We start from the raw sequence: 22,737 nt of genomic DNA on the forward strand, positions 1-22,737 counted from the left end.
CAATGCCGATTCAAGTACAAGAAGACTGGCTCTTCTTACTGTCTATGTTTTGAACCATTCCTGTGACACTAGTTATAGATTCCGATGCTTCACTTCAGGTTTACTGTATCCCTCTGATCATCTTATTGACGATGAAACACAGAAATTGCATCGGAATTAAATAAAAAGGCACAATGCCGACTTAAGTGCAATAAGACTGACTCTTCTTACTCTCTAAGTTTTGAACCATTCCTGTGACTCTAGTTATAGATTCCGATGCCTCACTTTAGGTTTACTGTATCCCTCTGGCCTTCTTATTGACGATGAAACACAGAAATTGCATCGGAATGAAATACAAAGGGCACAATGCCGACTTAAGTACTAGAAAACTGACTCTTCTTACACTCTATGTTTTGAACCATTCCTGTGACACTAGTAATAGATTCCGATGCTTTACATCAGTTTTACTGTATCCCTCTGCCCTTCTTATTGACGATGAAACACAGACACTACATCGGAATGAAATACAAAAGGCACAATGCAGACTTAAGTACAAGAAGACTGACTCTTCTTACTGTCTATGTTTTTAACCATTCCTGTGACACTAGTTATAGATTCCGATGCTCCACTTCAGGTTTACTGTATCCTTCTGACCTTCGTATTGACGATGAAACAGAGAAATTGCATCGGAATTAAATACAAAAGGCACAATGCCGACTTAAGTACAAGAAGGCTGATTCTTCTTACTGTCTATGTTTTGAACCTTTCCTGTAACACTAGTTACTGATTCCGATGCTTCACCTCAGGTTGACTGTATCCCTCTGACCTTCTTATTGACGATAAAACACAGTAATTGCATCTTAATTAAATACAAAAGGCAAAATGAAGACTTAAGTACAAGAAGACTGACTCTTTTTACTGTCTATGTTTGAAGCATTCCTGTGACACTAGTTATTGATTCCGCTGCTTCACCTCAGGTTGACTGTATCCCTCTGACCTTCTTATTGACGATCAAACACAAAAAATTGATTGGAATTAAATACAAAAGGCACAATGCCGACACAAGTACAAGAAGACTGGCTTTTCTTACTGTCTATGATTTGAACCATTCCTGTGACGCTAGTTATAGATTCCGATGCATAACTTCAGGTTCACTGTATCCAGCTGACCTTCTTATTGACGATCAAACACAGAAAATTGATCTGAGTTAAATACAAAAGGCACAATGCCGACTCAAGTACAAGAAGACTAGCTCTTCTTACTGTCTATGATTTGAACCATTCCTGTGACGCTATTTATAGATTCCGATGCATAACTTCAGGTTCACTGTATCCAGCTGACCTTCTTATTGACGATGAAGCACGGAAATTGCATCGGAATTAAATACAAAAGGCAAAATGCCGACTTAAGTACAAGAAGACTGACTCTTCTTACTGTCTATGTTTTGAAACATTCCTGTGAAACTAGTTATAGATTCCGATGCTTCACTTCAGGTTTAATGTATCCCTGTGACCTTCTTATTGACGATCAAACACAGAAATTTCATCGGATTTAAATACAAAAGGCACAATGCCGACACTACAAGAAGACTGGCTGTTCTTACTGCCTATGTTTTGAACCATTCCTGTGACACTAGTTATAGTTCCGATGCTTCACATCATGTTTACTGTACCCAGCGGACCTTCTTGTTGACGATGAAACACAGAAATTGCATCGGCATTTTATACAAAAGGCACAAAGCCGACTTAAGTACAAGAAGACTGACTCTTCTTACTGTCTATGTTTTGAACCTTTCCTGTGACACTAGTTATTGATTCCGATGCTTCACTTCAGGTTGACTGTATACCTCTGACCTTCTTATTGACGATGAAACACAGAAATTGCATCTTAATTAAATACAAAAGGCACAATGCCGACTTAAGTACAAGAAGACTGACTCTTTATACTGTCTATGTTTTGAACCATTCCTGTGACACTAGTTATAGATTCCGATGTTTCACTTCAGGTTTACTGTATCCCTCTGACCTTCTTATTGACGATCAAACACAGAAAATTGATCGGAATTAAATACAAAAGTCACAATGCCGACTCAAGAACAAGACGACTGGCTCTTCTTACTGCCTATGTGTTGAACCATTTCAGTTACACTAGTTATAGATTCCGATGCTTCACTTCAGGTTTACTGTATCCCTCTGACCATCTTACTGACGAAGAAACACAGATATAGCATCGGAATTAAATACAAAAACCACTATGCCGAGTTAAGTACAAGAAGACTGACCCTTCTTACTGTCTATGTTTTGAACCATTCCTGTGACACTAGTTATAGATTCCGATGCTTCACGTCAGGTGTACTGTATCCCACAGACGTTCTTATTGAGGATGAAACACAGAAATTGCATCGGAATTAAATACAAAAGGCACAATGCCGACTCAAGTACAAGAAGACTGGCTCTTCTTACTGTCAATGTTTTCTACCATTCTTGTGACACTAGTTATAGATTCCGATGCTTCACTTCAGGTTTACTGTACCCAGCGGACCTTCTTGATGACGATGAAACACAGAAATTGCATCGGCATTGTATACAAACGGCACAATGATGACTTAAGTACAAGAAGACTGACTCTTCTTACTGTCTATGTTTTTAACCTTTCCTGTGACACTAGTTATTGATTCCGATGCTTCACCTCAGGTTTACTGTATCCCTTTCACCTTCTCATTGACGATGAAACACAGAAATTGCATCTTAATTAAATACAAAAGGCACAGTGCTGAATTAAGTACAAGGAGAGTAACTCTTCTTACTGTCTATGTTTGAACCATTCCTGTGACACTAGTTATAGATTCCGATGCTTCACTTCAGGTTTACTGTATCCCTCTGACCTTATTGTTGTCGTTGAAACACAGAAATGGCATCTTAATTAAATACAAAAGGCACAATGCCGACTTCAGTACTAGAAGACTGACTCTTCTTACTGTCTATGTTTTGCACCATTCCTGTGGCACTAGTTATAGATTACGATGCTTCACTTCAGGTTTACTGTACCCAGCGGACCTTCTTGTTGACGATGAAACACAGAAATTGCATCGGCATTTTATACAAACGGCACAATGATGACTTAAGTACAAGAAGACTGGCTCTTCTTACTGTCTATGTTTTGAACTTTTCTTGTGACACTAGTCATTGATTCCGATGCTTCACCTCAGGTTGACTGTATCCCTCTGACCTTCTTATTGACGATAAAACACAGAAATTGCATCTTAGTTAAATACAAAAGGCACAATGCCGACTTAAGTACTAGAAGACTGACTCTTCTTACCGTCTATGTTTTGAACCATTCCTGTGGCACTAGTTATAGATTACGATGCTTCACTTCTGGTTTACTGTATCCCTCCGACCTTCTTATTGACGATCAAACACAGAAAATTGATCGGCATTAAATACAAAAGGCACAATGCCGACTCATGTACAAGAAGACTGGCTCTTCTTACTGTCTATGATTTGAACCATTCCTCTGACGCTAGTTATAGATTCCGATGCATAACTTCAGTTCACTGTATCCAGCTGACCTTCGTATTGACGATGAAACACAGAAATTGCATCGGAATTAAATGCAAAAGGCACAATGCTGACTTAAGTACAAAAAGACTGACTCTTCTTACTGTCTCTGTTTGAACCATTCCTGTGACACTAGTTATAGATTCCGATGCTTCACTTCAGGTTTACTGTATCCCTCTAACCTTCTTATTGACGATGAAACACAGAAATTGCATCGGAATTAAATACAAAAGTCACAATGCCGACTTAAGTACAAGAAAACTGACCCTTCTTACTATCTATGTTTTGAACCATTCCTGTGACACTAGTTATAGATTCCGATGCTTCACTTCAGGTTTAATGTATCCCTGTGACCTTCTTATTGACGATCAAACACAAAAATTTCATCGGAATTAATTACAAAAGGCACAATGCCGACACTACAAGAAGACTGGCTCTTCTTACTGCCTATGTTTTGAACCATTCCTGTGACACTCGTTATAGATTCCGATGCTTCACGTCAGGTTTACTGTATCCCTTTCATCTTCTCATTGACGATGAAACACAGAAATTGCATCTTAATTAAATACAAAAGGCACAATGCCGACTTAAGTTCAAGAAGAGTGACTCTTCTTACTGTCTATGCTTTGAACCATTCCTGTGACACTAGTTATAGATTCCGATGCTTCACTTCAGGTTTGCTGTATCCCTCTGATCTTATTGTTATCGTTGAAACACAGAAATGGCATCTTAATTAAATACAAAAGGCACAATGCCGACTTCAGTACAACAACACTGACTCTTCTTACTGTCTATGGTTTGAACCATTCCTGTGACACTAGTTATAGATTCCGATGCTCCACTTCTGGTTTACTGTATCCCTCTGACCTACTTAGTTACGATCAAGCACAGAAAATTCATCGGAATTAAATACAAAAGGCACAATGCTGACTCAAGTACAAGAAGACTGGCTCTTCTTACTGTCTCTGTTTTGAACCTTTCCTATGACTCTAGTTATAGATTCCGATGCTTCACTTCAGGTTTACTGTTTCCAGCTGACCTTCTTATTGACGATGAAGCACATTAATTGCATCGGAATTAAATACAAAAGGCACAATGCCGACTCAAGTACAAGAAGACTGGCTCTTCTTACTGTCAATGTTTTCTACCATTCTTGTGACACTAGTTATGGATTCCGATGCTTCACTTCAGGTTTACTGTACCCAGCGGACCTTCTCGTTGACGATGAAACACAGAAATTGCATCGGCATTTAATACAAACGGCACAATGATGACTTAAGTACAAGAAGACTGGCTCTTCTTACTGTCTATGTTTTGAACTTTTCTTGTGACACTAGTTATTGATTCCGATGCTTCACCTCAGGTTGACTGTATCCCTCTGACCTTCTTATTGACGATAAAACACCGAAATTGCATCTTAATTAAATCCAAAAGTTACAATGCCGACTTAAGTACTAGAAGACTGACTCTTTTTACTGTCTATGTTTTGAACAATTCCTGTGACACTAGTTATAGATTACGATGCTTCACTTCAGGTTTACTGTATCCCTCCGACCTTCTTATTGACGATAAAACACAGAAATTGCATCTTAATTAAATACAAAAGGCACAATGCCGACTCATGTACAAGAAGACTGGCTCTTCTTACTGTCTATGATTTGAACCATTCCTCTGACGCTAGTTATAGATTCAGATGCATAACTTCAGTTCACTGTATCCAGCTGACCTTCGTATTGACGATGGAACACAGATATTGCATCGGAATTAAATGCAAAAGGCACATTGCCGACTTAAGTAGAAAAAGACTGACTCTTCTTACTGTCTATGTTTGAACCATTCCTGTGACACTAGTTATAGATTCCGATGCTTCACTTCAGGTTTACTGTATCCCTCTAACCTTCTTATTGACGATGAAGCACATAAATTGCATCGGAATTATATACAAAAGGCACAATGCCGACTAAAGTACAAGAAGACTGACTCTACTTACTGTTAATGTTCTGATCCATTCCTGTGACACTAGTTATAGATTCCGATGCTTCACTTCAGTTTTACTGTATTCAGCTGACCTTCTGATTGACGATGAAACACAGAAATTGCATCGGAATTAAATACATAAGGGATAATGCCGACTGAAGTACAAGAAAACTGACTCTTCTTACTGTCTATGTTTTGAACCATTCCTGTGACACTAGTTATAGATTCCGATGCTTCACTTCAGGTTTACTGTATCCCTCTGACCTACTTATTGACGATGAAACACAGAAATTGCATCGGAATTAAATACAAAAGGCACAATGCCGACTTAAGTACAAGAAACTGACTCTTCTTACTGTCTATGTTTTGAACCATTCCTGTGACACTAGTTATAGATTCCGATGCTTCACTTCAGGTTTACTGTATCCCTCTGATCGTCTTATTGACGATGAAACACAGAAATTGCATCGGTATTAAATATAAAAGGGACAATGCCCACTTAAGTACAAAAAGACTGACTCTTCCTACACTCTATGATTTGAACCATTCCTGTGACACTAGTTATAGATACCGACGCTTCACTTTAGGTTTACTGTATCCCTCTGACCTTCTTATTGACGGTGAAACACAGAATTTGCATCGGAATTAAATACAAAAGGCACAATACCGACTTATGTACAAGAAAACTGACTCTTCTTACTCTCTATGTTTTGAACCATTCCTGTGACACAAGCTATCGATTCCGATGCTTCACTTCAGGTTTACTGTATCCCTCCGACCTCCTCATTGTCGATGAAACACAGAAATTGCGTCTTAATTAAATACAAAAGGCACAATGCAGACGTAAGTACAAGTAGACTGACTCTTCTTACTCTCTATGTTTTGAACCATTTCTGTGACACTAGTTACAGATTCCGATGCTTCACGTTAGGTTTACTGTATCCCTCTGACCTTGTTATTGACCATGAAACACAGAAATTGCATCGGAATTAAATACAAAAGGCACAATGCCGACTTAAGTACAAGAAAACTGACTCTTCTTACTGTCTATGTTTGAACCATTCCTGTGACACTAGTTATAGATTCCGAAGCTTCACTTCAGGTTTACAGTATCCCTCTGACCTTCTTATTGACGATGAAACACAGAAATTGCATCGGAATTAAATACAAAAGGCACAATGCCCACTCAAGTACAAGATGACTGGCTCTTCTTACTGTCTATGATCTGAACCATTCCTGTGACACTAGTTATAGATTCCGATGCTTAACTTCAGGTTCACTGTATCCAGCTGACCTTCTTATTGACGATTAAACACAGAAATTGCATCGGAATTATTCACAAATGGCACAATGCCGACTTAAGTACAAGATGACTGACTCTTCTTACTGTCTATGTTTTGAACCATTCCTGTGACACTAGTTATAGATTCCGATGCTTCACTTCAGGCTTACTGTATCCCTCTGACCTCCGTATTGACGATCAAACTCAGAAAATTGATCGGAATTAAATACAAAAGGCACAATGCCGACTCAAGTACAAGAAGACTGGCTCTTCTTACTGTCTATGATCTGAACCATTCCTGTGACACTAGTTAAAGATTCCGATGCTTAACTTCAGGTTCACTGTATCCAGCTGACCTTCTTATTGACGATGTAGCGCAGAAATTGAATCGGAATTAAATACAAAAGGCACAATTCCGACTTAAGTACAAGAAGACCGACTCTTCTAACTGTCTATGCTTTGAACCATTCCTGTGACACTAGTTATAGATTCCGATGCATCACTTCAGTTTTACTGTATACCTCTAACCTTCTTATTGACGATGAAACACAGAAACTGCATCGGAATTAAATACAAAAGGCACAATGCCGACTTAAGTACAAGAAGACTGACTCTTCTTTCTGTCTATGTTTGAACCATTCCTGTGAAACTAGTTATAGATTCCGATGCTTCACTTCAGGTTTACTGTATCCCTCTGACCTTCTTATTGACGATCAAACACAGAAATTTCATCGGAAATAAATACAAAATTCAAAATGCGGACTCAAGTACAAGAAGACTGGCTCTTCTTACTGCCTATGATTTGAACCATTCCTGTGACACTAGTTATAGATTCCGATGCTTCACTTCAGGTTTACTGTACCCGGCTGACCATCTTATTGACGATGAAACACAGAAATTGCATCGGCATTTTATACAAAAGGCACAATGCCGACTTAAGTACAAGAAGACTGACTCATCTTACTGTCTATGTTTGAACCTTTCCTGTGACACTAGTTATTGATTCCAATGCTTCACTTCAGGTTGACTGTATCCCTCTGACCTTCTTATTGACGATGAAACACAGAAATTGCGTCTTAATTAAATACAAAAGGCATAATATCGACTTAAGTACAAGAAGACTGACTCTTCCTACTGTTTATGTTTTGAACCATTCCTGTGACACTAGTTATAGGTTCCGATGCTTCACTTCAGGTTTACCGTATCCAGCTGAACTTCTTATTGACGATGAAGCACAGAAATTGCATTGGAATTAAATATAAAAGGCGCAATGCCTTCTTAAGTACAAAAAGACTGACTCTTCTTACTCTCAATGTTTTGAACCATTCCTGTGACACTAGTTATAGATTCCGATGCTTCACTTTAGGTTTACTGTATCCCTCTGACCCTCTTATTGACGATGAAACACAGAAATTGCATCGGAATGAAATACAAAGGGCACAATACCGACTAAAGGACAAGAAAACTGACTCTTCTTACTGTCAATGATTTGAACCATTCCTGTGACACTAGTTATACATTCCGATGCTTCACTTTAGGTTTACTGTATCCCTCTGACCTTCTTAGTGACGATGAAACACGGAAATTGCATCGGAATGATATACAATAGGCACAATTCCGACTTAAGTACAAGAAAACTGACTCTTCTTACTGTCTATGTTTTGAACCATTCCTGTGACATAGTTATAGATTACGATGCTTCACTTCAGGTTTACTGTATCCCTCTGATCATCTTATTGACGATGAAACACAGAAATTGCATCGGAATTAAATATAAAAGGCACAATGCCGACTTAATTGCAATTAGACTGACTCTTCTTACTCTCTAAGTTTTGAACAATTCCTGTGACACTAGTTATAGATTCCGATGCCTCACTTTAGGTTTACTGTATCCCTCTGATCGTCTTATTGACGATGAAACACAGAAATAGCATCGGTATTAAATATAAAAGGGACAATGCCCACTTAAGTACAAAAAGACTGACTCTTCCTACACTCTATGATTTGAACCATTCCTGTGACACTAGTTATAGATTCCGACGCTTCACTTTAGGTTTACTGTATCCCTCTGACCTTCTTATTGACGGTGAAACACAGAATTTGCATCGGAATTAAATACAAAAGGCACAATACCGACTTATGTACAAGAAGACTGACTGTACCGACTGTCTATGTTTTCAAACATTACTGTGACACTAGTTATAGATTCCGATGCTTCACTTCAGGTTTACTGTATCCCTCCGACCTCCTCATTGTCGATGAAACACAGAAATTGCATCTTAATTAAAAACAAAAGGCACAATGCAGACGTAAGTACAAGAAGACTGACTCTTCTTACTCTCTATGTTTTGAACCATTTCTGTGACACTAGTTATAGATTCCGATGCTTCACTTCAGGTTTAGAGTATCCCTCTGACCTTCTTATTGACGATGAAACACAGAAATTGCATCGGAATTAAATACAAAAGGCACAATGCCGACTCAAGTACAAGAGGACTGGCTCATCTTAAAATCTATGTTTAGAACCATTCCTGTGACACTACTTATAGATTCCTATGCTTCACTTCAGGTGTACTGTATCCCTCTGACCTTCTTATTGACGATGAAACACAGAAATTGCATCGGAATTATTCACAAATGGCACAATGCCGACTTAAGTACAAGAAGACTGACTCTTCTTACTATCTATGTTTTGAACCTTTCCTGTGACACTAGTTATTGATTCCGATGCTTCACTTCAGGTTGACTGTATCCCTCTGCCCTTCTTATTGACGATGAAACACAGAAATTGCATCTTAATTAAATACAAAAGGCACAATGCCGACTTAAGTACAAGAAGACCGACTCTTCTAACTGTCTATGTTTTGAACCATTCCTGTGACACTAGTTATAGATTCCGATGCTTCACTTCAGGTTTACTGTATCCCTCTGACCTTCGTATTGACGATCAAACTCAGAAAATTGATCGGAATTAAAAACAAAAGGCACAATGCCGACTCAAGTTCAAGAAGACTGGCTCTTCTTACTGTCTATGATCTGAACCATTCCTGTGACACTAGTTATAGATTACGATGCTTAACTTCAGGTTCACTGTATCCAGCTGACCTTCTTATTGACGATATAGCACAGAAATTGCATCGGAATTAAATACAAAAGGCACAATGCCGACTTAAGTACAAGAAGACCGACTCTTCTAACTGTCTATGTTTTGAACCATTCCTGTGACACTAGTTATAGATTCCGATGCTTCACTTCAGGTTTACTGTATCCCTCTGACCTTCGTATTGACGATCAAACTCAGAAAATTGATCGGAATTAAAAACAAAAGGCACAATGCCGACTCAAGTTCAAGAAGACTGGCTCTTCTTACTGTCTATGATCTGAACCATTCCTGTGACACTAGTTATAGATTACGATGCTTAACTTCAGGTTCACTGTATCCAGCTGACCTTCTTATTGACGATATAGCACAGAAATTGCATCGGAATTAAATACAAAAGGCACAATGCCTACTTAAGTACAAGAAGACCGACTCTTCTAACTGTCTATGTTTTGAACCATTCCTGTGAAACTAGTTATAGATTCCGATGCTTCACTTCAGGTTTACTGTATCCCTCTGACCTTCTTATTGACGATCAAACCCAGAAATTTAATCGGAAATAAATACAAAATTCAAAATGCCGACTCAAGTACAAGAAGACTGGCTCTTCTTACTGCCTATGATTTGAACCATTCCTGTGACACTAGTTATAGATTCCGATGCTTCACTTCAGGTTTACTGTACCCAGCTGACCATCTTATTGACGATGAAACACAGAAATTGCATCGGCATTTTATACAAAAGGCACAATGCCGACTTAAGTTCAAGAAGACTGACTCATCTTACTGTCTATGTTTGAACCTTTCCTGTGACACTAGTTATTGATTCCAATGCTTCACTTCAGGTTGACTGTATCCCTCTGACCTTCTTATTGACGATGAAACACAGAAATTGCGTCTTAATTAAATACAAAAGGCATAATATCAACTTAAGTACAAGAAGACTGACTCTTCTTACTGTTCATGTTTTGAACCATTCCTGTGACGCTAGTTATAGATTCCGATGCTTCACATCCGGTTTGCTGTAACCAGCTGACCTTCTTATTGACTATGAAGGACAGAAATAGCATCGGAATTAAATACAAAAGGCACAAATCCGACTTAAGTACAAGAAGACTGACTCTTCTTACTCTCTATGCTTTGAACCATTCCTGTGACTCTAGTTATAGATTCCGATGCTTCACTTCAGGTTTACTGTTTCCAGCTGACCTTCTGATTGACGATGAAACACAGAAATTGCATCGGAATTAAATACATAAGGGATAATGCCGACTTAAGTACAAGAAAACTGACTCTTCTTACTGTCTATGTTTTGAACCATTCCTGTGACACTAGTTATAGATTCCGATGCTTCACTTCAGGTTTACTGTATCCCTCTGACCTCCTCATTGTCGATGAAACACAGAAATTGCATCTTAATTTAATACAAAATGCACAATGCAGACGTAAGTACAAGAAGACTGACTCTTCTTACTGTCTATGTTTTGAACCATTCCTGTGACGCTAGTAATAGTTTCCGATGCTTCACTTCGGGTTTACTGTATCCCTTTGACCTTCTTATTAACGATCAAACACAGAAAATTCATCGCAATTAAAAACAAAAGGCACAACGCCGACTCAAGTACAAGAAGACTGGCTCTTCTTACTGTCTATGTTTTGATCCATTCCTGTGACACTAGTTATAGATTCCGATGCTTCACTTCAGGTTTACTGTATCCCTCTGATCGTCTTATTGACGATGAAACACAGAAATTGCATCGGTATTAAATATAAATGGGACAATGCCCACTTAAGTACAAAAAGACTGACTCTTCCTACACTCTATGATTTGAACCATTCCTGTGACACTAGTTATAGATACCGACGCTTCACTTTAGGTTTACTGTATCCCTCTGACCTTCTTATTGACGGTGAAACACAGAATTTGCATCGGAATTAAATACAAAAGGCACAATACCGACTTATGTACAAGAAGACTGACTGTTCCTACTGTCTATGTTTTCAAACATTACTGTGACACTAGTTATAGATTCCGATGCTTCACTTCAGGTTTACTGTATCCCTCCGACCTCCTCATTGTCGATGAAACACAGAAATTGCATCTTAATTAAATACAAAAGGCACAATGCAGACGTAAGTACAAGAAGACTGACTCTTCTTGCTCCCTATGTTTTGAACCATTTCTGTGACACTAGTTATAGATTCCGATGCTTCACTTCAGGTTTACAGTATCCCTCTGACCTTCTTATTGACGATGAAACACAGAAATTGCATCGGAATTAAATACAAAAGGCACAATGCCGACTCAAGTACAAGAGGACTGGCTCATCTTAAAATCTATGTTTTGAACCATTCCTCTGACACTACTTATAGATTCCTATGCTTCACTTCAGGTGTACTGTATCCCTCTGACCTTCTTATTGACGATGAAACACAGAAATTGCATCGGAATTATTCACAAATGGCACAATGCCGACTTAAGTACAAGAAGACTGACTCTTCTTACTATCTATGCTTTGAACCTTTCCTGTGACACTAGTTATTGATTCCGATGCTTCACTTCGGGTTGACTGTATCCCTCTGCCCTTCTTATTGACGATGAAACACAGAAATTGCATCTTAATTAAATACAAAAGGCACAATGCCGACTTAAGTACAAGAAGACCGACTCTTCTAACTGTCTATGTTTTGAACCATTCCTGTGACACTAGTTATAGATTCCGATGCTTCACTTCAGGTTTACTGTATCCCTCTGACCTTCTTATTGACGATCAAACTCAGAAAATTGATCGGAATTAAAAACAAAAGGCACAATGCCGACTCAAGTTCAAGAAGACTGGCTCTTCTTACTGTCTATGATCTGAACCATTCCTGTGACACTAGTTATAGATTACGATGCTTAACTTCAGGTTCAGTGTATCCAGCTGACCTTCTTATCGACGATATAGCACAGAAATTGCATCGGAATAAAATACAAAAGGCACAATGCCGACTTAAGTACAAGAAGACCGACTCTTCTAACTGTCTATGTTTTGAACCATTCCTGTGACACTAGTTATAGATTCCGATGCATCACTTCAGTTTTACTGTATCCCTCTAACCTTCTTATTGACGATGAAACACAGAAACTGCATCGGAATTAATTACAAAAGGCACAATGCCGAGTTAAGTACAAGAAAACTGACTCTTCTTTCTGTCTATGTTTTGAACCATTCCTGTGAAACTAGTTATAGATTCCGATGCTTCACTTCAGGTATACTGTATCCCTCTGACCTTCTTATTGACGATCAAACACAGAAATTTAATCGGAAATAAATACAAAATTCAAAATGCCGACTCAAGTACAAGAAGACTGGCTCTTCTTACTGCCTATGATTTGAACCATTCCTGTGACACTAGTTATAGATTCCGATGCTTCACTTCAGGTTTACTGTACCCAGCTGACCATCTTATTGACGATGAAACACAGAAATTGCATCGGCATTTTATACAAAAGGCACAATGCCGACTTAAGTACAAGAAGACTGACTCATCTTACTGTCTATGTTTGAACCTTTCCTGTGACACTAGTTATTGATTCCAATGCTTCACTTCAGGTTGACTGTATCCCTCTGACCTTCTTATTGACGATGAAACACAGAAATTGCGTCTTAATTAAATACAAAAGGCATAATATCGACTTAAGTACAAGAAGACTGACTCTTCTTACTGTTTATGTTTTGAACCATTCCTGTGACGCTAGTTATAGATTCCGATGCTTCACATCCGGTTTGCTGTAACCAGCTGACCTTCTTATTGACTATGAAGGACAGAAATTGCATCGGAATTAAATACAAAAGGCACAAAGCCGACTTAAGTACAAGAAGACTGACTCTTCTTACTCTCTATGCTTTGAACCATTTCTGTGACACTAGTTACAGATTGCGATGCTTCACTTTAGGTTTACTGTATCCCTCTGACCTTCTTATTGACGATGAAACACAGAAATTGCATCGGAATTAAATACAAAAGGCACAATGCCGACTTAAGTACAAGAAAACTGACTCGTCTTACTGTCTATGGTTTGAACCATTCCTGTGTCACTAGTTATAGATTCCGATGCTTCACTTCAGGTTTACTGTATCCCTCTGACCTTCTTATTGACGATCAAGCACAGAAAATTCATCGGAATTAAATTCAGAAGGCACAATGCCGACTAAAGTACAAGAAGACTGGCTCTTCTTACTGTCTATGTTTTGAACCATTCCTGTGACTCTAGTTATAGATTCCGATGCTTCACTTCAGGTTTACTGTTTCCAGCTGACCTTCTTATTGACGATGAAGCACATAAATTGCATCGGAATTATATACAAAAGGCACAATGCCGACTAAAGTACAAGAAGACTGACTCTACTTACTGTTAATGTTCTGATCCATTCCTGTGACACTAGTTATAGATTCCGATTCTTCACTTCAGGTTTACTGTATTCAGCTGACCTTCTGATTGACGATGAAACACAGAAATTGCATCGGAATTAAATACATAAGGGATAATGCCGACTTAAGTACAAGAAAACTGACTCTTCTTACTGTCTATGTTTTGAACCATTCCTGTGACACTAGTTATAGATTCCGATGCTTCACTTCAGGTTTACTGTATCCCTCTGACCTCCTCATTGTCGATGAAACACAGAAATTGCATCTTAATTTAATACAAAAGGCACAATGCAGACGTAAGTACAAGAAGACTGACTCTTCTTACTGTCTATGTTTTGAAGCATTCCTGTGACGCTAGTAATAGTTTCCGATGCTTCACTTCGGGTTTACTGTTTCCCTTTGACATTCTTATTAACGATCAAACACAGAAAATTCATCGCAATTAAAAACAAAAGGCACAATGCCGACTCAAGTACAAGAAGACTGGCTCTTCTTACTGTCTATGTTTTGATCCATTCCTGTGACACTAGTTATAGATTCCGATGCTTCACTTCAGGTTTACTGTATCCCTCTGATCGTCTTATTGACGATGAAACACAGAAATTGCATCGGTATTAAATATAAAAGGGACAATGCCCACTTAAGTACAAAAAGACTGACTCTTCCTACACTCTATGATTTGAACCATTCCTGTGACACTAGTTAAAGATACCGACGCTTCACTTTAGGTTTACTGTATCCCTCTGACCTTCTTATTGACGGTGAAACACAGAATTTGCATCGGAATTAAATACAAAAGGCACAATACCGACTTATGTACAAGAAGACTGACTGTTCCTACTGTCTATGTTTTCAAACATTACTGTGACACTAGTTATAGATTCCGATGCTTCACTTCAGGTTTACTGTATCCTTCCGACCTCCTCATTGGCGATGAAACACAGAAATTGCATCTTAATTAAATACAAAAGGCACAATGCAGACGTAAGTACAAGAAGACTGACTCTTCTTACTCTCTATGTTTTGAACCATTTCTGTGACACTAGTTATAGATTCCGATGCTTCACTTCAGGTTTACAGTATCCCTCTGACCTTCTTATTGACGATGAAACACAGAAATTGCATCGGAATTAAATACAAAAGGCACAATGCCGACTCAAGTACAAGAGGACTGGCTCACCTTAAAATCTATGTTTTGAACCATTCCTGTGACACTACTTATAGATTCCTATGCTTCACTTCAGGTGTACTGTATCCCTCTGACCTTCTTATTGACGATGAAACACAGAAATTGCATCGGAATTATTCACAAATGGCACAATGCCGACTTAAGTACAAGAAGACTGACTCTTCTTACTATCTATGTTTTGAACCTTTCCTGTGACACTAGTTATTGATTCCGATGCTTCACTTCAGGTTGACTGTATCCCTCTGCCCTTCTTATTGACGATGAAACACAGAAATTGCATCTTAATTAAATACAAAAGGCACAATGCCAACGTAAGTACAAGATGACTGACTCTTCTTACTGTCCATGTTTTGAACTATTCCTGTGACACTAGTTATAGATACCGATGCTTCACTTTAGGTTTACTGTATCCCTCTGACCTTCTTATTGACGGTGAAACACAGAATTTGCATCGGAATTAAATACAAAAGGCACAATACCGACTTATGTACAAGAAGACTGACTGTTCCTACTGTCTATGATTTCAAACATTACTGTGACACTAGTTATAGATTCCGATGCTTCACTTCAGGTTTACTGTATCCCTCCGACCTCCTCATTGTCGATGAAAAACAGAAATTGCATCTTAATTAAATACAAAAGGCACAATGCAGACGTAAGTAAAAGAAGACTGACTCTTCTTACTCTCTATGTTTTGAACCATTTCAGTGACACTAGTTATAGATTCCGATGCTTCACTTCAGGTTTACAGTATCCCTCTGACCTTCTTATTGACGATGAAACACAGAAATTGCATCGGAATTAAATACAAAAGGCACAATGCCGACTCAAGTACAAGAGGACTGGCTCATCTTAAAATCTATGTTTTGAACCATTCCTGTGACACTACTTATAGATTCCTATGCTTCACTTCAGGTGTACTGCATCCCTCTGACCTTCTTATTGACGATGAAACACAGAAATTGCATCGGAATTATTCACAAATGGCACAATGCCGACTTAAGTACAAGAAAACTGACTCGTCTTACTGTCTATGGTTTGAACCATTCCTGTGACACTAGTTATAGATTCCGATGCTTCACTTCAGGTTTACTGTATCCCTCTGACCTTCTTATTGACGATCAAGCACAGAAAATTCATCGGAATTAAATGCAAAAGGCACAATGCCGACTAAAGTTCAAGAAGACTGGCTCTTCTTACTGTCTATGTTTTGAACCATTCCTGTGACTCTAGTAATAGATTCCGATGCTTCACTTCAGGTTTACTGTTTCCAGCTGACCTTCTTATTGACGATGAAGCACATAAATTGCATCGGAATTATATACAAAAGGCACAATGCCGACTAAAGTACAAGAAGACTGACTCTACTTACTGTTAATGTTCTGATCCATTCCTGTGACACTAGTTATAGATTCCGATGCTTCACTTCAGGTTTACTGTATTCAGGTGACCTTCTGATTGACGATGAAACACAGAAATTGCATCGGAATTAAATACATAAGGGATAATGCCGACTTAAGTACAAGAAAACTGACTCTTCTTACTGTCTATGTTTTGAACCATTCCTGTGACACTAGTTATAGATTCCGATGCTTCACTTCAGGTTTACTGTATCCCTCTGACCTACTTATTGACGATGAAACACAGAAATTGCATCGGAATTAAATACAAAAGGCACAATGCCGACTTAAGTACAAGAAAACTGACTCTTCTTACTGTCTATGTTTTGAACCATTCCTGTGACACTAGATATAGATTCCGATGCTTCACTTCAGGTTTACTGTATCCCTCTGACCTCCTCATTGTCGATGAAACACAGAAATTGCATCTTAATTAAATACAAAATGCACAATGCAGACGTAAGTACAAGAAGACTGACTCTTCTTACTGTCTATGTTTTGAACCATTCCTGTGACGCTAGTAATAGTTTCCGATGCTTCACTTCAGGTTTACTGTATCCCTTTGACCTTCTTATTAACGATCAAACACAGAAAATTCATCGCAATTGAAAACAAAAGGCACAATGCCGACTCAAGTACAAGAAGACTGGCTCCTCTTACTGTCTATGCTTTGATCCATTCCTGTGACACTAGTTATAGATTCCGATGCTTCACTTCAGGTTTACTATATCCCTCTGATCGTCTTATTGACGATGAAACACAGAAATTGCATCGGTATTAAATATAAAAGGGACAATGCCCACATAAGTACAAAAAGACTGACTCTTCCTACACTCTATGATTTGAACGATTCCTGTGACACTAGTTATAGATACCGACGCTTCACTTTAGGTTTACTGTATCCCTCTGACCTTCTTATTGACGGTGAAACACAGAATTTGCATCGGAATTAAATACAAAAGGCACAATACCGACTTATGTACAAGAAAACTGACTCTTCATACTCTCTATGTTTTGAACCATTCCTGTGACACATGCTATAGATTCCGATGCTTCACTTCAGGTTTACTGTATCCCTCCGACCTCCTCATTGTCGATGAAACACAGAAATTGCATCTTAATTAAATACAAAAGGCACAATGCAGACGTAAGTACAAGAAGACTGACTCTTCTTACTGTCTATGTTTTGAACCATTTCTGTGACATTAGTTACAGATTCCGATGCTTCACGTTAGGTTTACTGTATCCCTCTGACCTTGTTATTGACCATGAAACACAGAAATTGCATCGGAATTAAATACAAAAGGCACAATGCCGACTTAAGTACAAGAAAACTGACTCTTCTTACTCTCTATGTTTCGAACCATTCCTGTGACACTAGTTATAGATTCCGATGCTTCACTTCAGGTTTACAGTATCCCTCTGACCTTCTTGTTGACGATGAAACACAGAAATTGCATCGGAATTAAATACAAAAGGCACAATGCCCACTCAAGTACAAGAGGACTGGCTCATCTTAAAATCTATGTTTTGACCATTCCTGTGACACTACTTATAGATTCCTATGCTTCACTTCAGGTTTACTGTATCCCTCTGACCTTATTATTGACGATTAAACACAGAAATTGCATCGGAATTATGCACAAATGGCACAATGCCGACTTAAGTACAAGATGACTGACTTTTCTTACTGTCTATGTGTTGAACCATTCCTGTGACACTAGTTATAGATTCCGATGCTTCACTTCAGGTTTACTGTATCCCTCTGACCTTCGTATTGACGATCAAACTCAGAAAATTGATCGGAATTAAATACAAAAGGCACAATGCCGACTCAAGTACAAGAAGACTGGCTCTTCTTACTGTATATGATCTGAACCATTCCTGTGACACTAGTTATAGATTCCGATGCTAAACTTCAGGTTCACTGTATCCCTCTGACCTTCTTATTGACGATGTAGCACAGAAATTGAATCGGAATTAAATACAAAAGGCACAATGCCGACTTAAGTACAAGAAGACCGACTCTTCTAACTGTCTATGTTTTGAACCATTCCTGTGACACTAGTTATAGATTCCGATGCATCACTTCAGTTTTACTGTATCCCTCTAACCTTCTTATTGACGATGAAACACAGAAACTGCATCGGAATTAAATACAAAAGGCACAATGCCGACTTAACTACAAGAAGACTGACTCATCTTGCTGTCTATGTTTGAACCTTTCCTGTGACACTAGATATTGATTCCAATGCTTCACTTCAGGTTGACTGTATCCCTCTGACCTTCTTATTGACGATGAAACACAGAAATTGCGTCTTAATTAAATACAAAAGGCATAAAATCGACTTAAGTACAAGAAGACTGACTCTTCTTACTGAATATGTTTTGAACCATTCCTGTGACACTAGTTATAGATTCCGATGCTTCACTTCAGGTTTACCGTATCCAGCTGAACTTCTTATTGACGATGAAACACAGAAATTGCATTGGAATTAAATATAAAAGGCGCAATGCCTTCTTAAGTACAAAAAGACTGACTCTTCTTACACTCAATGTTTTGAACCATTCCTGTGACACTAGTTATAGATTCCGATGCTTCACATTAGGTTTACTGTATCCCTCTGACCCTCTTATTGACGATGAAACACAGAAATTGCGTCGGAATGAAATACAAAGGGCACAATACTGACTTAAGGACAAGAAAACTGACTCTTCTTACTGTCAATGTTTTGAACCATTCCTGTGACACTAGTTATAGATTCCGACGCTTCACTTTAGGTTTACTGTATCCCTCTGACCTTCTTATTGACGATGAAACACGGAAATTGCATCGGAATGATATACAATAGGCACAATACCGACTTAAGTACAAGAAAACTGACTCTTCTTACTGTCTATGATTTGAACCATTCCTGTGACGCTAGTTATAGATTCCGATGCTTCACTTCCGGTTTGCTGTAACCAGCTGACCTTCTTATTGACTATGAAGGACAGAAATTGCATCGGAATTAAATACGAAAGGCACAATGCCGACTTAAGTACAAGAAGACTGACTCTTCTTACTGTCTATGTATTGAACCATTCCTGTGACACTAGTTATAGATTCCGATGCTTCACTTCAGATTTACTGTATCCCTCTGACCTTCTTAATGACGATGAAACACAGACACTGCATCGGAATTAAATACAAAAGGCACAATGCCGACTTAAGTACAAGAAGACTGACTCTTCTTACTGTCAATGGTTAGAACCATTCCTGTGCCACTAGTTATAGATTCCGATGCTTCACTTCAGGTTTACTGTATCCCTCTGACCTCCTTATTGACGATGAAACACAGAAATTGCATCGGATTTAAACAGAAAAGGCACAATGCAGATTCATGTACAAGAAGACTGGCTCTTCTTACTGTCTCTGTTTTGAACCATTCCTGTGACATAGTTATAGATTACGATGCTTCACTTCAGGTTTACTGTATCCCTCTGATCATCTTATTGACGATGAAACACAGAAATTGCATCGGAATTAAATATAAAAGGCACAATGCCGACTTAATTGCAATTAGACTGACTCTTCTTACTCTCTAAGTTTTGAACCATTCCTGTGACACTAGTTATAGATTCCGATGCCTCACTTTAGGTTTACTGTATCCCTCTGATCGTCTTATTGACGATGAAACACAGAAATAGCATCGGTATTAAATATAAAAGGGACAATGCCCACTTAAGTACAAAAAGACTGACTCTTCCTACACTCTATGATTTGAACCATTCCTGTGACACTAGTTATAGATTCCGACGCTTCACTTTAGGTTTACTGTATCCCTCTTACCTTCTTATTGACGGTGAAACACAGAATTTGCATCGGAATAAAATACAAAAGGCACAATACCGACTTATGTACAAGAAGACTGACTGTTCCTACTGTCTATGTTTTCATACATTACTGTGACACTAGTTATTGATTCCGATGCTTCACTTCAGGTTGACTGTATCCCTCTGCCCTTATTATTGACGATGAAACACAGAAATTGCATCGGATTTAAACAGAAAAGGCACAATGCCGATTCATGTACAAGAAGACTGGCTCTTCTTACTGTCTATGTTTTGAACCATTCCTGTGACATAGTTATAGATTCCGATGCTTCACTTCAGGTTTACTGTATCCCTCTGATCATCTTATTGACGAAGAAACACAGAAATTGCATCGGAATTAAATATAAAAGGCACAATGCCGACATAAGTGCAATTAGACTGACTCTTCTTACTCTCTAAGTTTTGAACCATTCCTGTGACACTAGTTATAGATTCCGATGCCTCACATTAGGTTTACTGTATCCCTCTGACCTTATTGACGATGAAACACAGACACTGCATCGGAATGAAATACAAAAGGCACAATGCCGACTTAAGTACAAAAACACTGACTCTTCTTACTGTCTATGTTTGAACCATTCCTGTGACACTAGTTATGGATTCCGATGCTTCACTTCAGGTTTACTGTATCCCTCTGACCTTCTTATTGACGATGAAACACAGAAATTGCATCGGGATTAAATACAAAAGGCACAATGCCGACTTAAGTACAAGAAAACTGACTCTTCTTACTGTCTATGATTAGAACCATTCCTGTGACACTAGTTATAGATTCCGATGCTTCACTTCAGGTTTACGTATCCCTCAGAGCTTCTTATTGCCGATGAAGCACAGAAATTGCATCGGAAATATATACAAAAGGCACAATGCCGACTTAAGTACAAGAAGACTGACTCTTCATACTGTCTATGATTTGAACCATTCCTGTGACACTAGATATAGATTTCGATGCTTCACGTCAGGTTTACTGTATCCCTTTCACCTTCTCATTGACGATGAAACACAGAAATTGCATCTTAATTAAATACAAAAGGCACAGTGCCGACTTAAGTACAAGGAGAATAACTCTTCTTACTGTCTATGTTTTGAACCATTCCTGTGACACTAGTTATAGATTCCGATGCTTCACTTCAGGTTTACTGTATCCCTCTGACCTTATTGTTGACGTTGAAACACAGAAATGGCATCTTAATTAAATACAAAAGGCACAATGCCGACTTCAGTACAAGAACACTGACTCTTCTTACTGTCTATGGTTTGAACCATTCCTGTGACACTAGTTATAGATTCAGATGCTTCACTTCAGGTTTAATGTATCCCTTTGACCTTCTTATTAACGATCAAGCACAGAAAATTCGCGGAATTAAATACAAAAGGCACAATGCTGACTCAAGTACAAGAAGACTGGCTTTTCTTACTGTCTATGTTTTGAACCATTCCTATGACTCTAGTTATAGATTCCGATGCTTCACTTCAGGTTTACTGTTTCCAGCTGACCTTCTTTTTGACGATGAAGCACATAAATTGCATCGGAATTAAATACAAAAGGCACAATGCCGACTAAAGTACAAGAAGACTGACTCTACTTACTGTTAATGTTCTGATCCATTCCTGTGACACTAGTTATAGATTCCGATGCTTCACTTAAGGTTTACTGTATTCAGCCGACCTTCTGATTGACGATGAAACACAGAAATTGCATCGGAATTAAATACATAAGGGATAATGCCGACATAAGTACAAGAAAACTGACTCTTCATACTGTCTATGTTTTGAACCATTCCTGTGACACTAGTTATAGATTCCGATGCTTCACTTCAGGTTTACTGTATCCCTCTGACCTTCTCCTATTCGATGAAACACAGAAATTGCATCTTAATTAAATACAAAAGGCACAATGCAGACGTAAGTACAAGAAGACTGACTCTTCTTACTGTCTATATTTTGATCCACTCCTGT

Source organism: Schistocerca serialis, chromosome 11 (assembly GCF_023864345.2).
Source record: "Schistocerca serialis cubense isolate TAMUIC-IGC-003099 chromosome 11, iqSchSeri2.2, whole genome shotgun sequence".
NCBI classification, from domain to species: Eukaryota; Metazoa; Arthropoda; class Insecta; order Orthoptera; family Acrididae; genus Schistocerca; species Schistocerca serialis.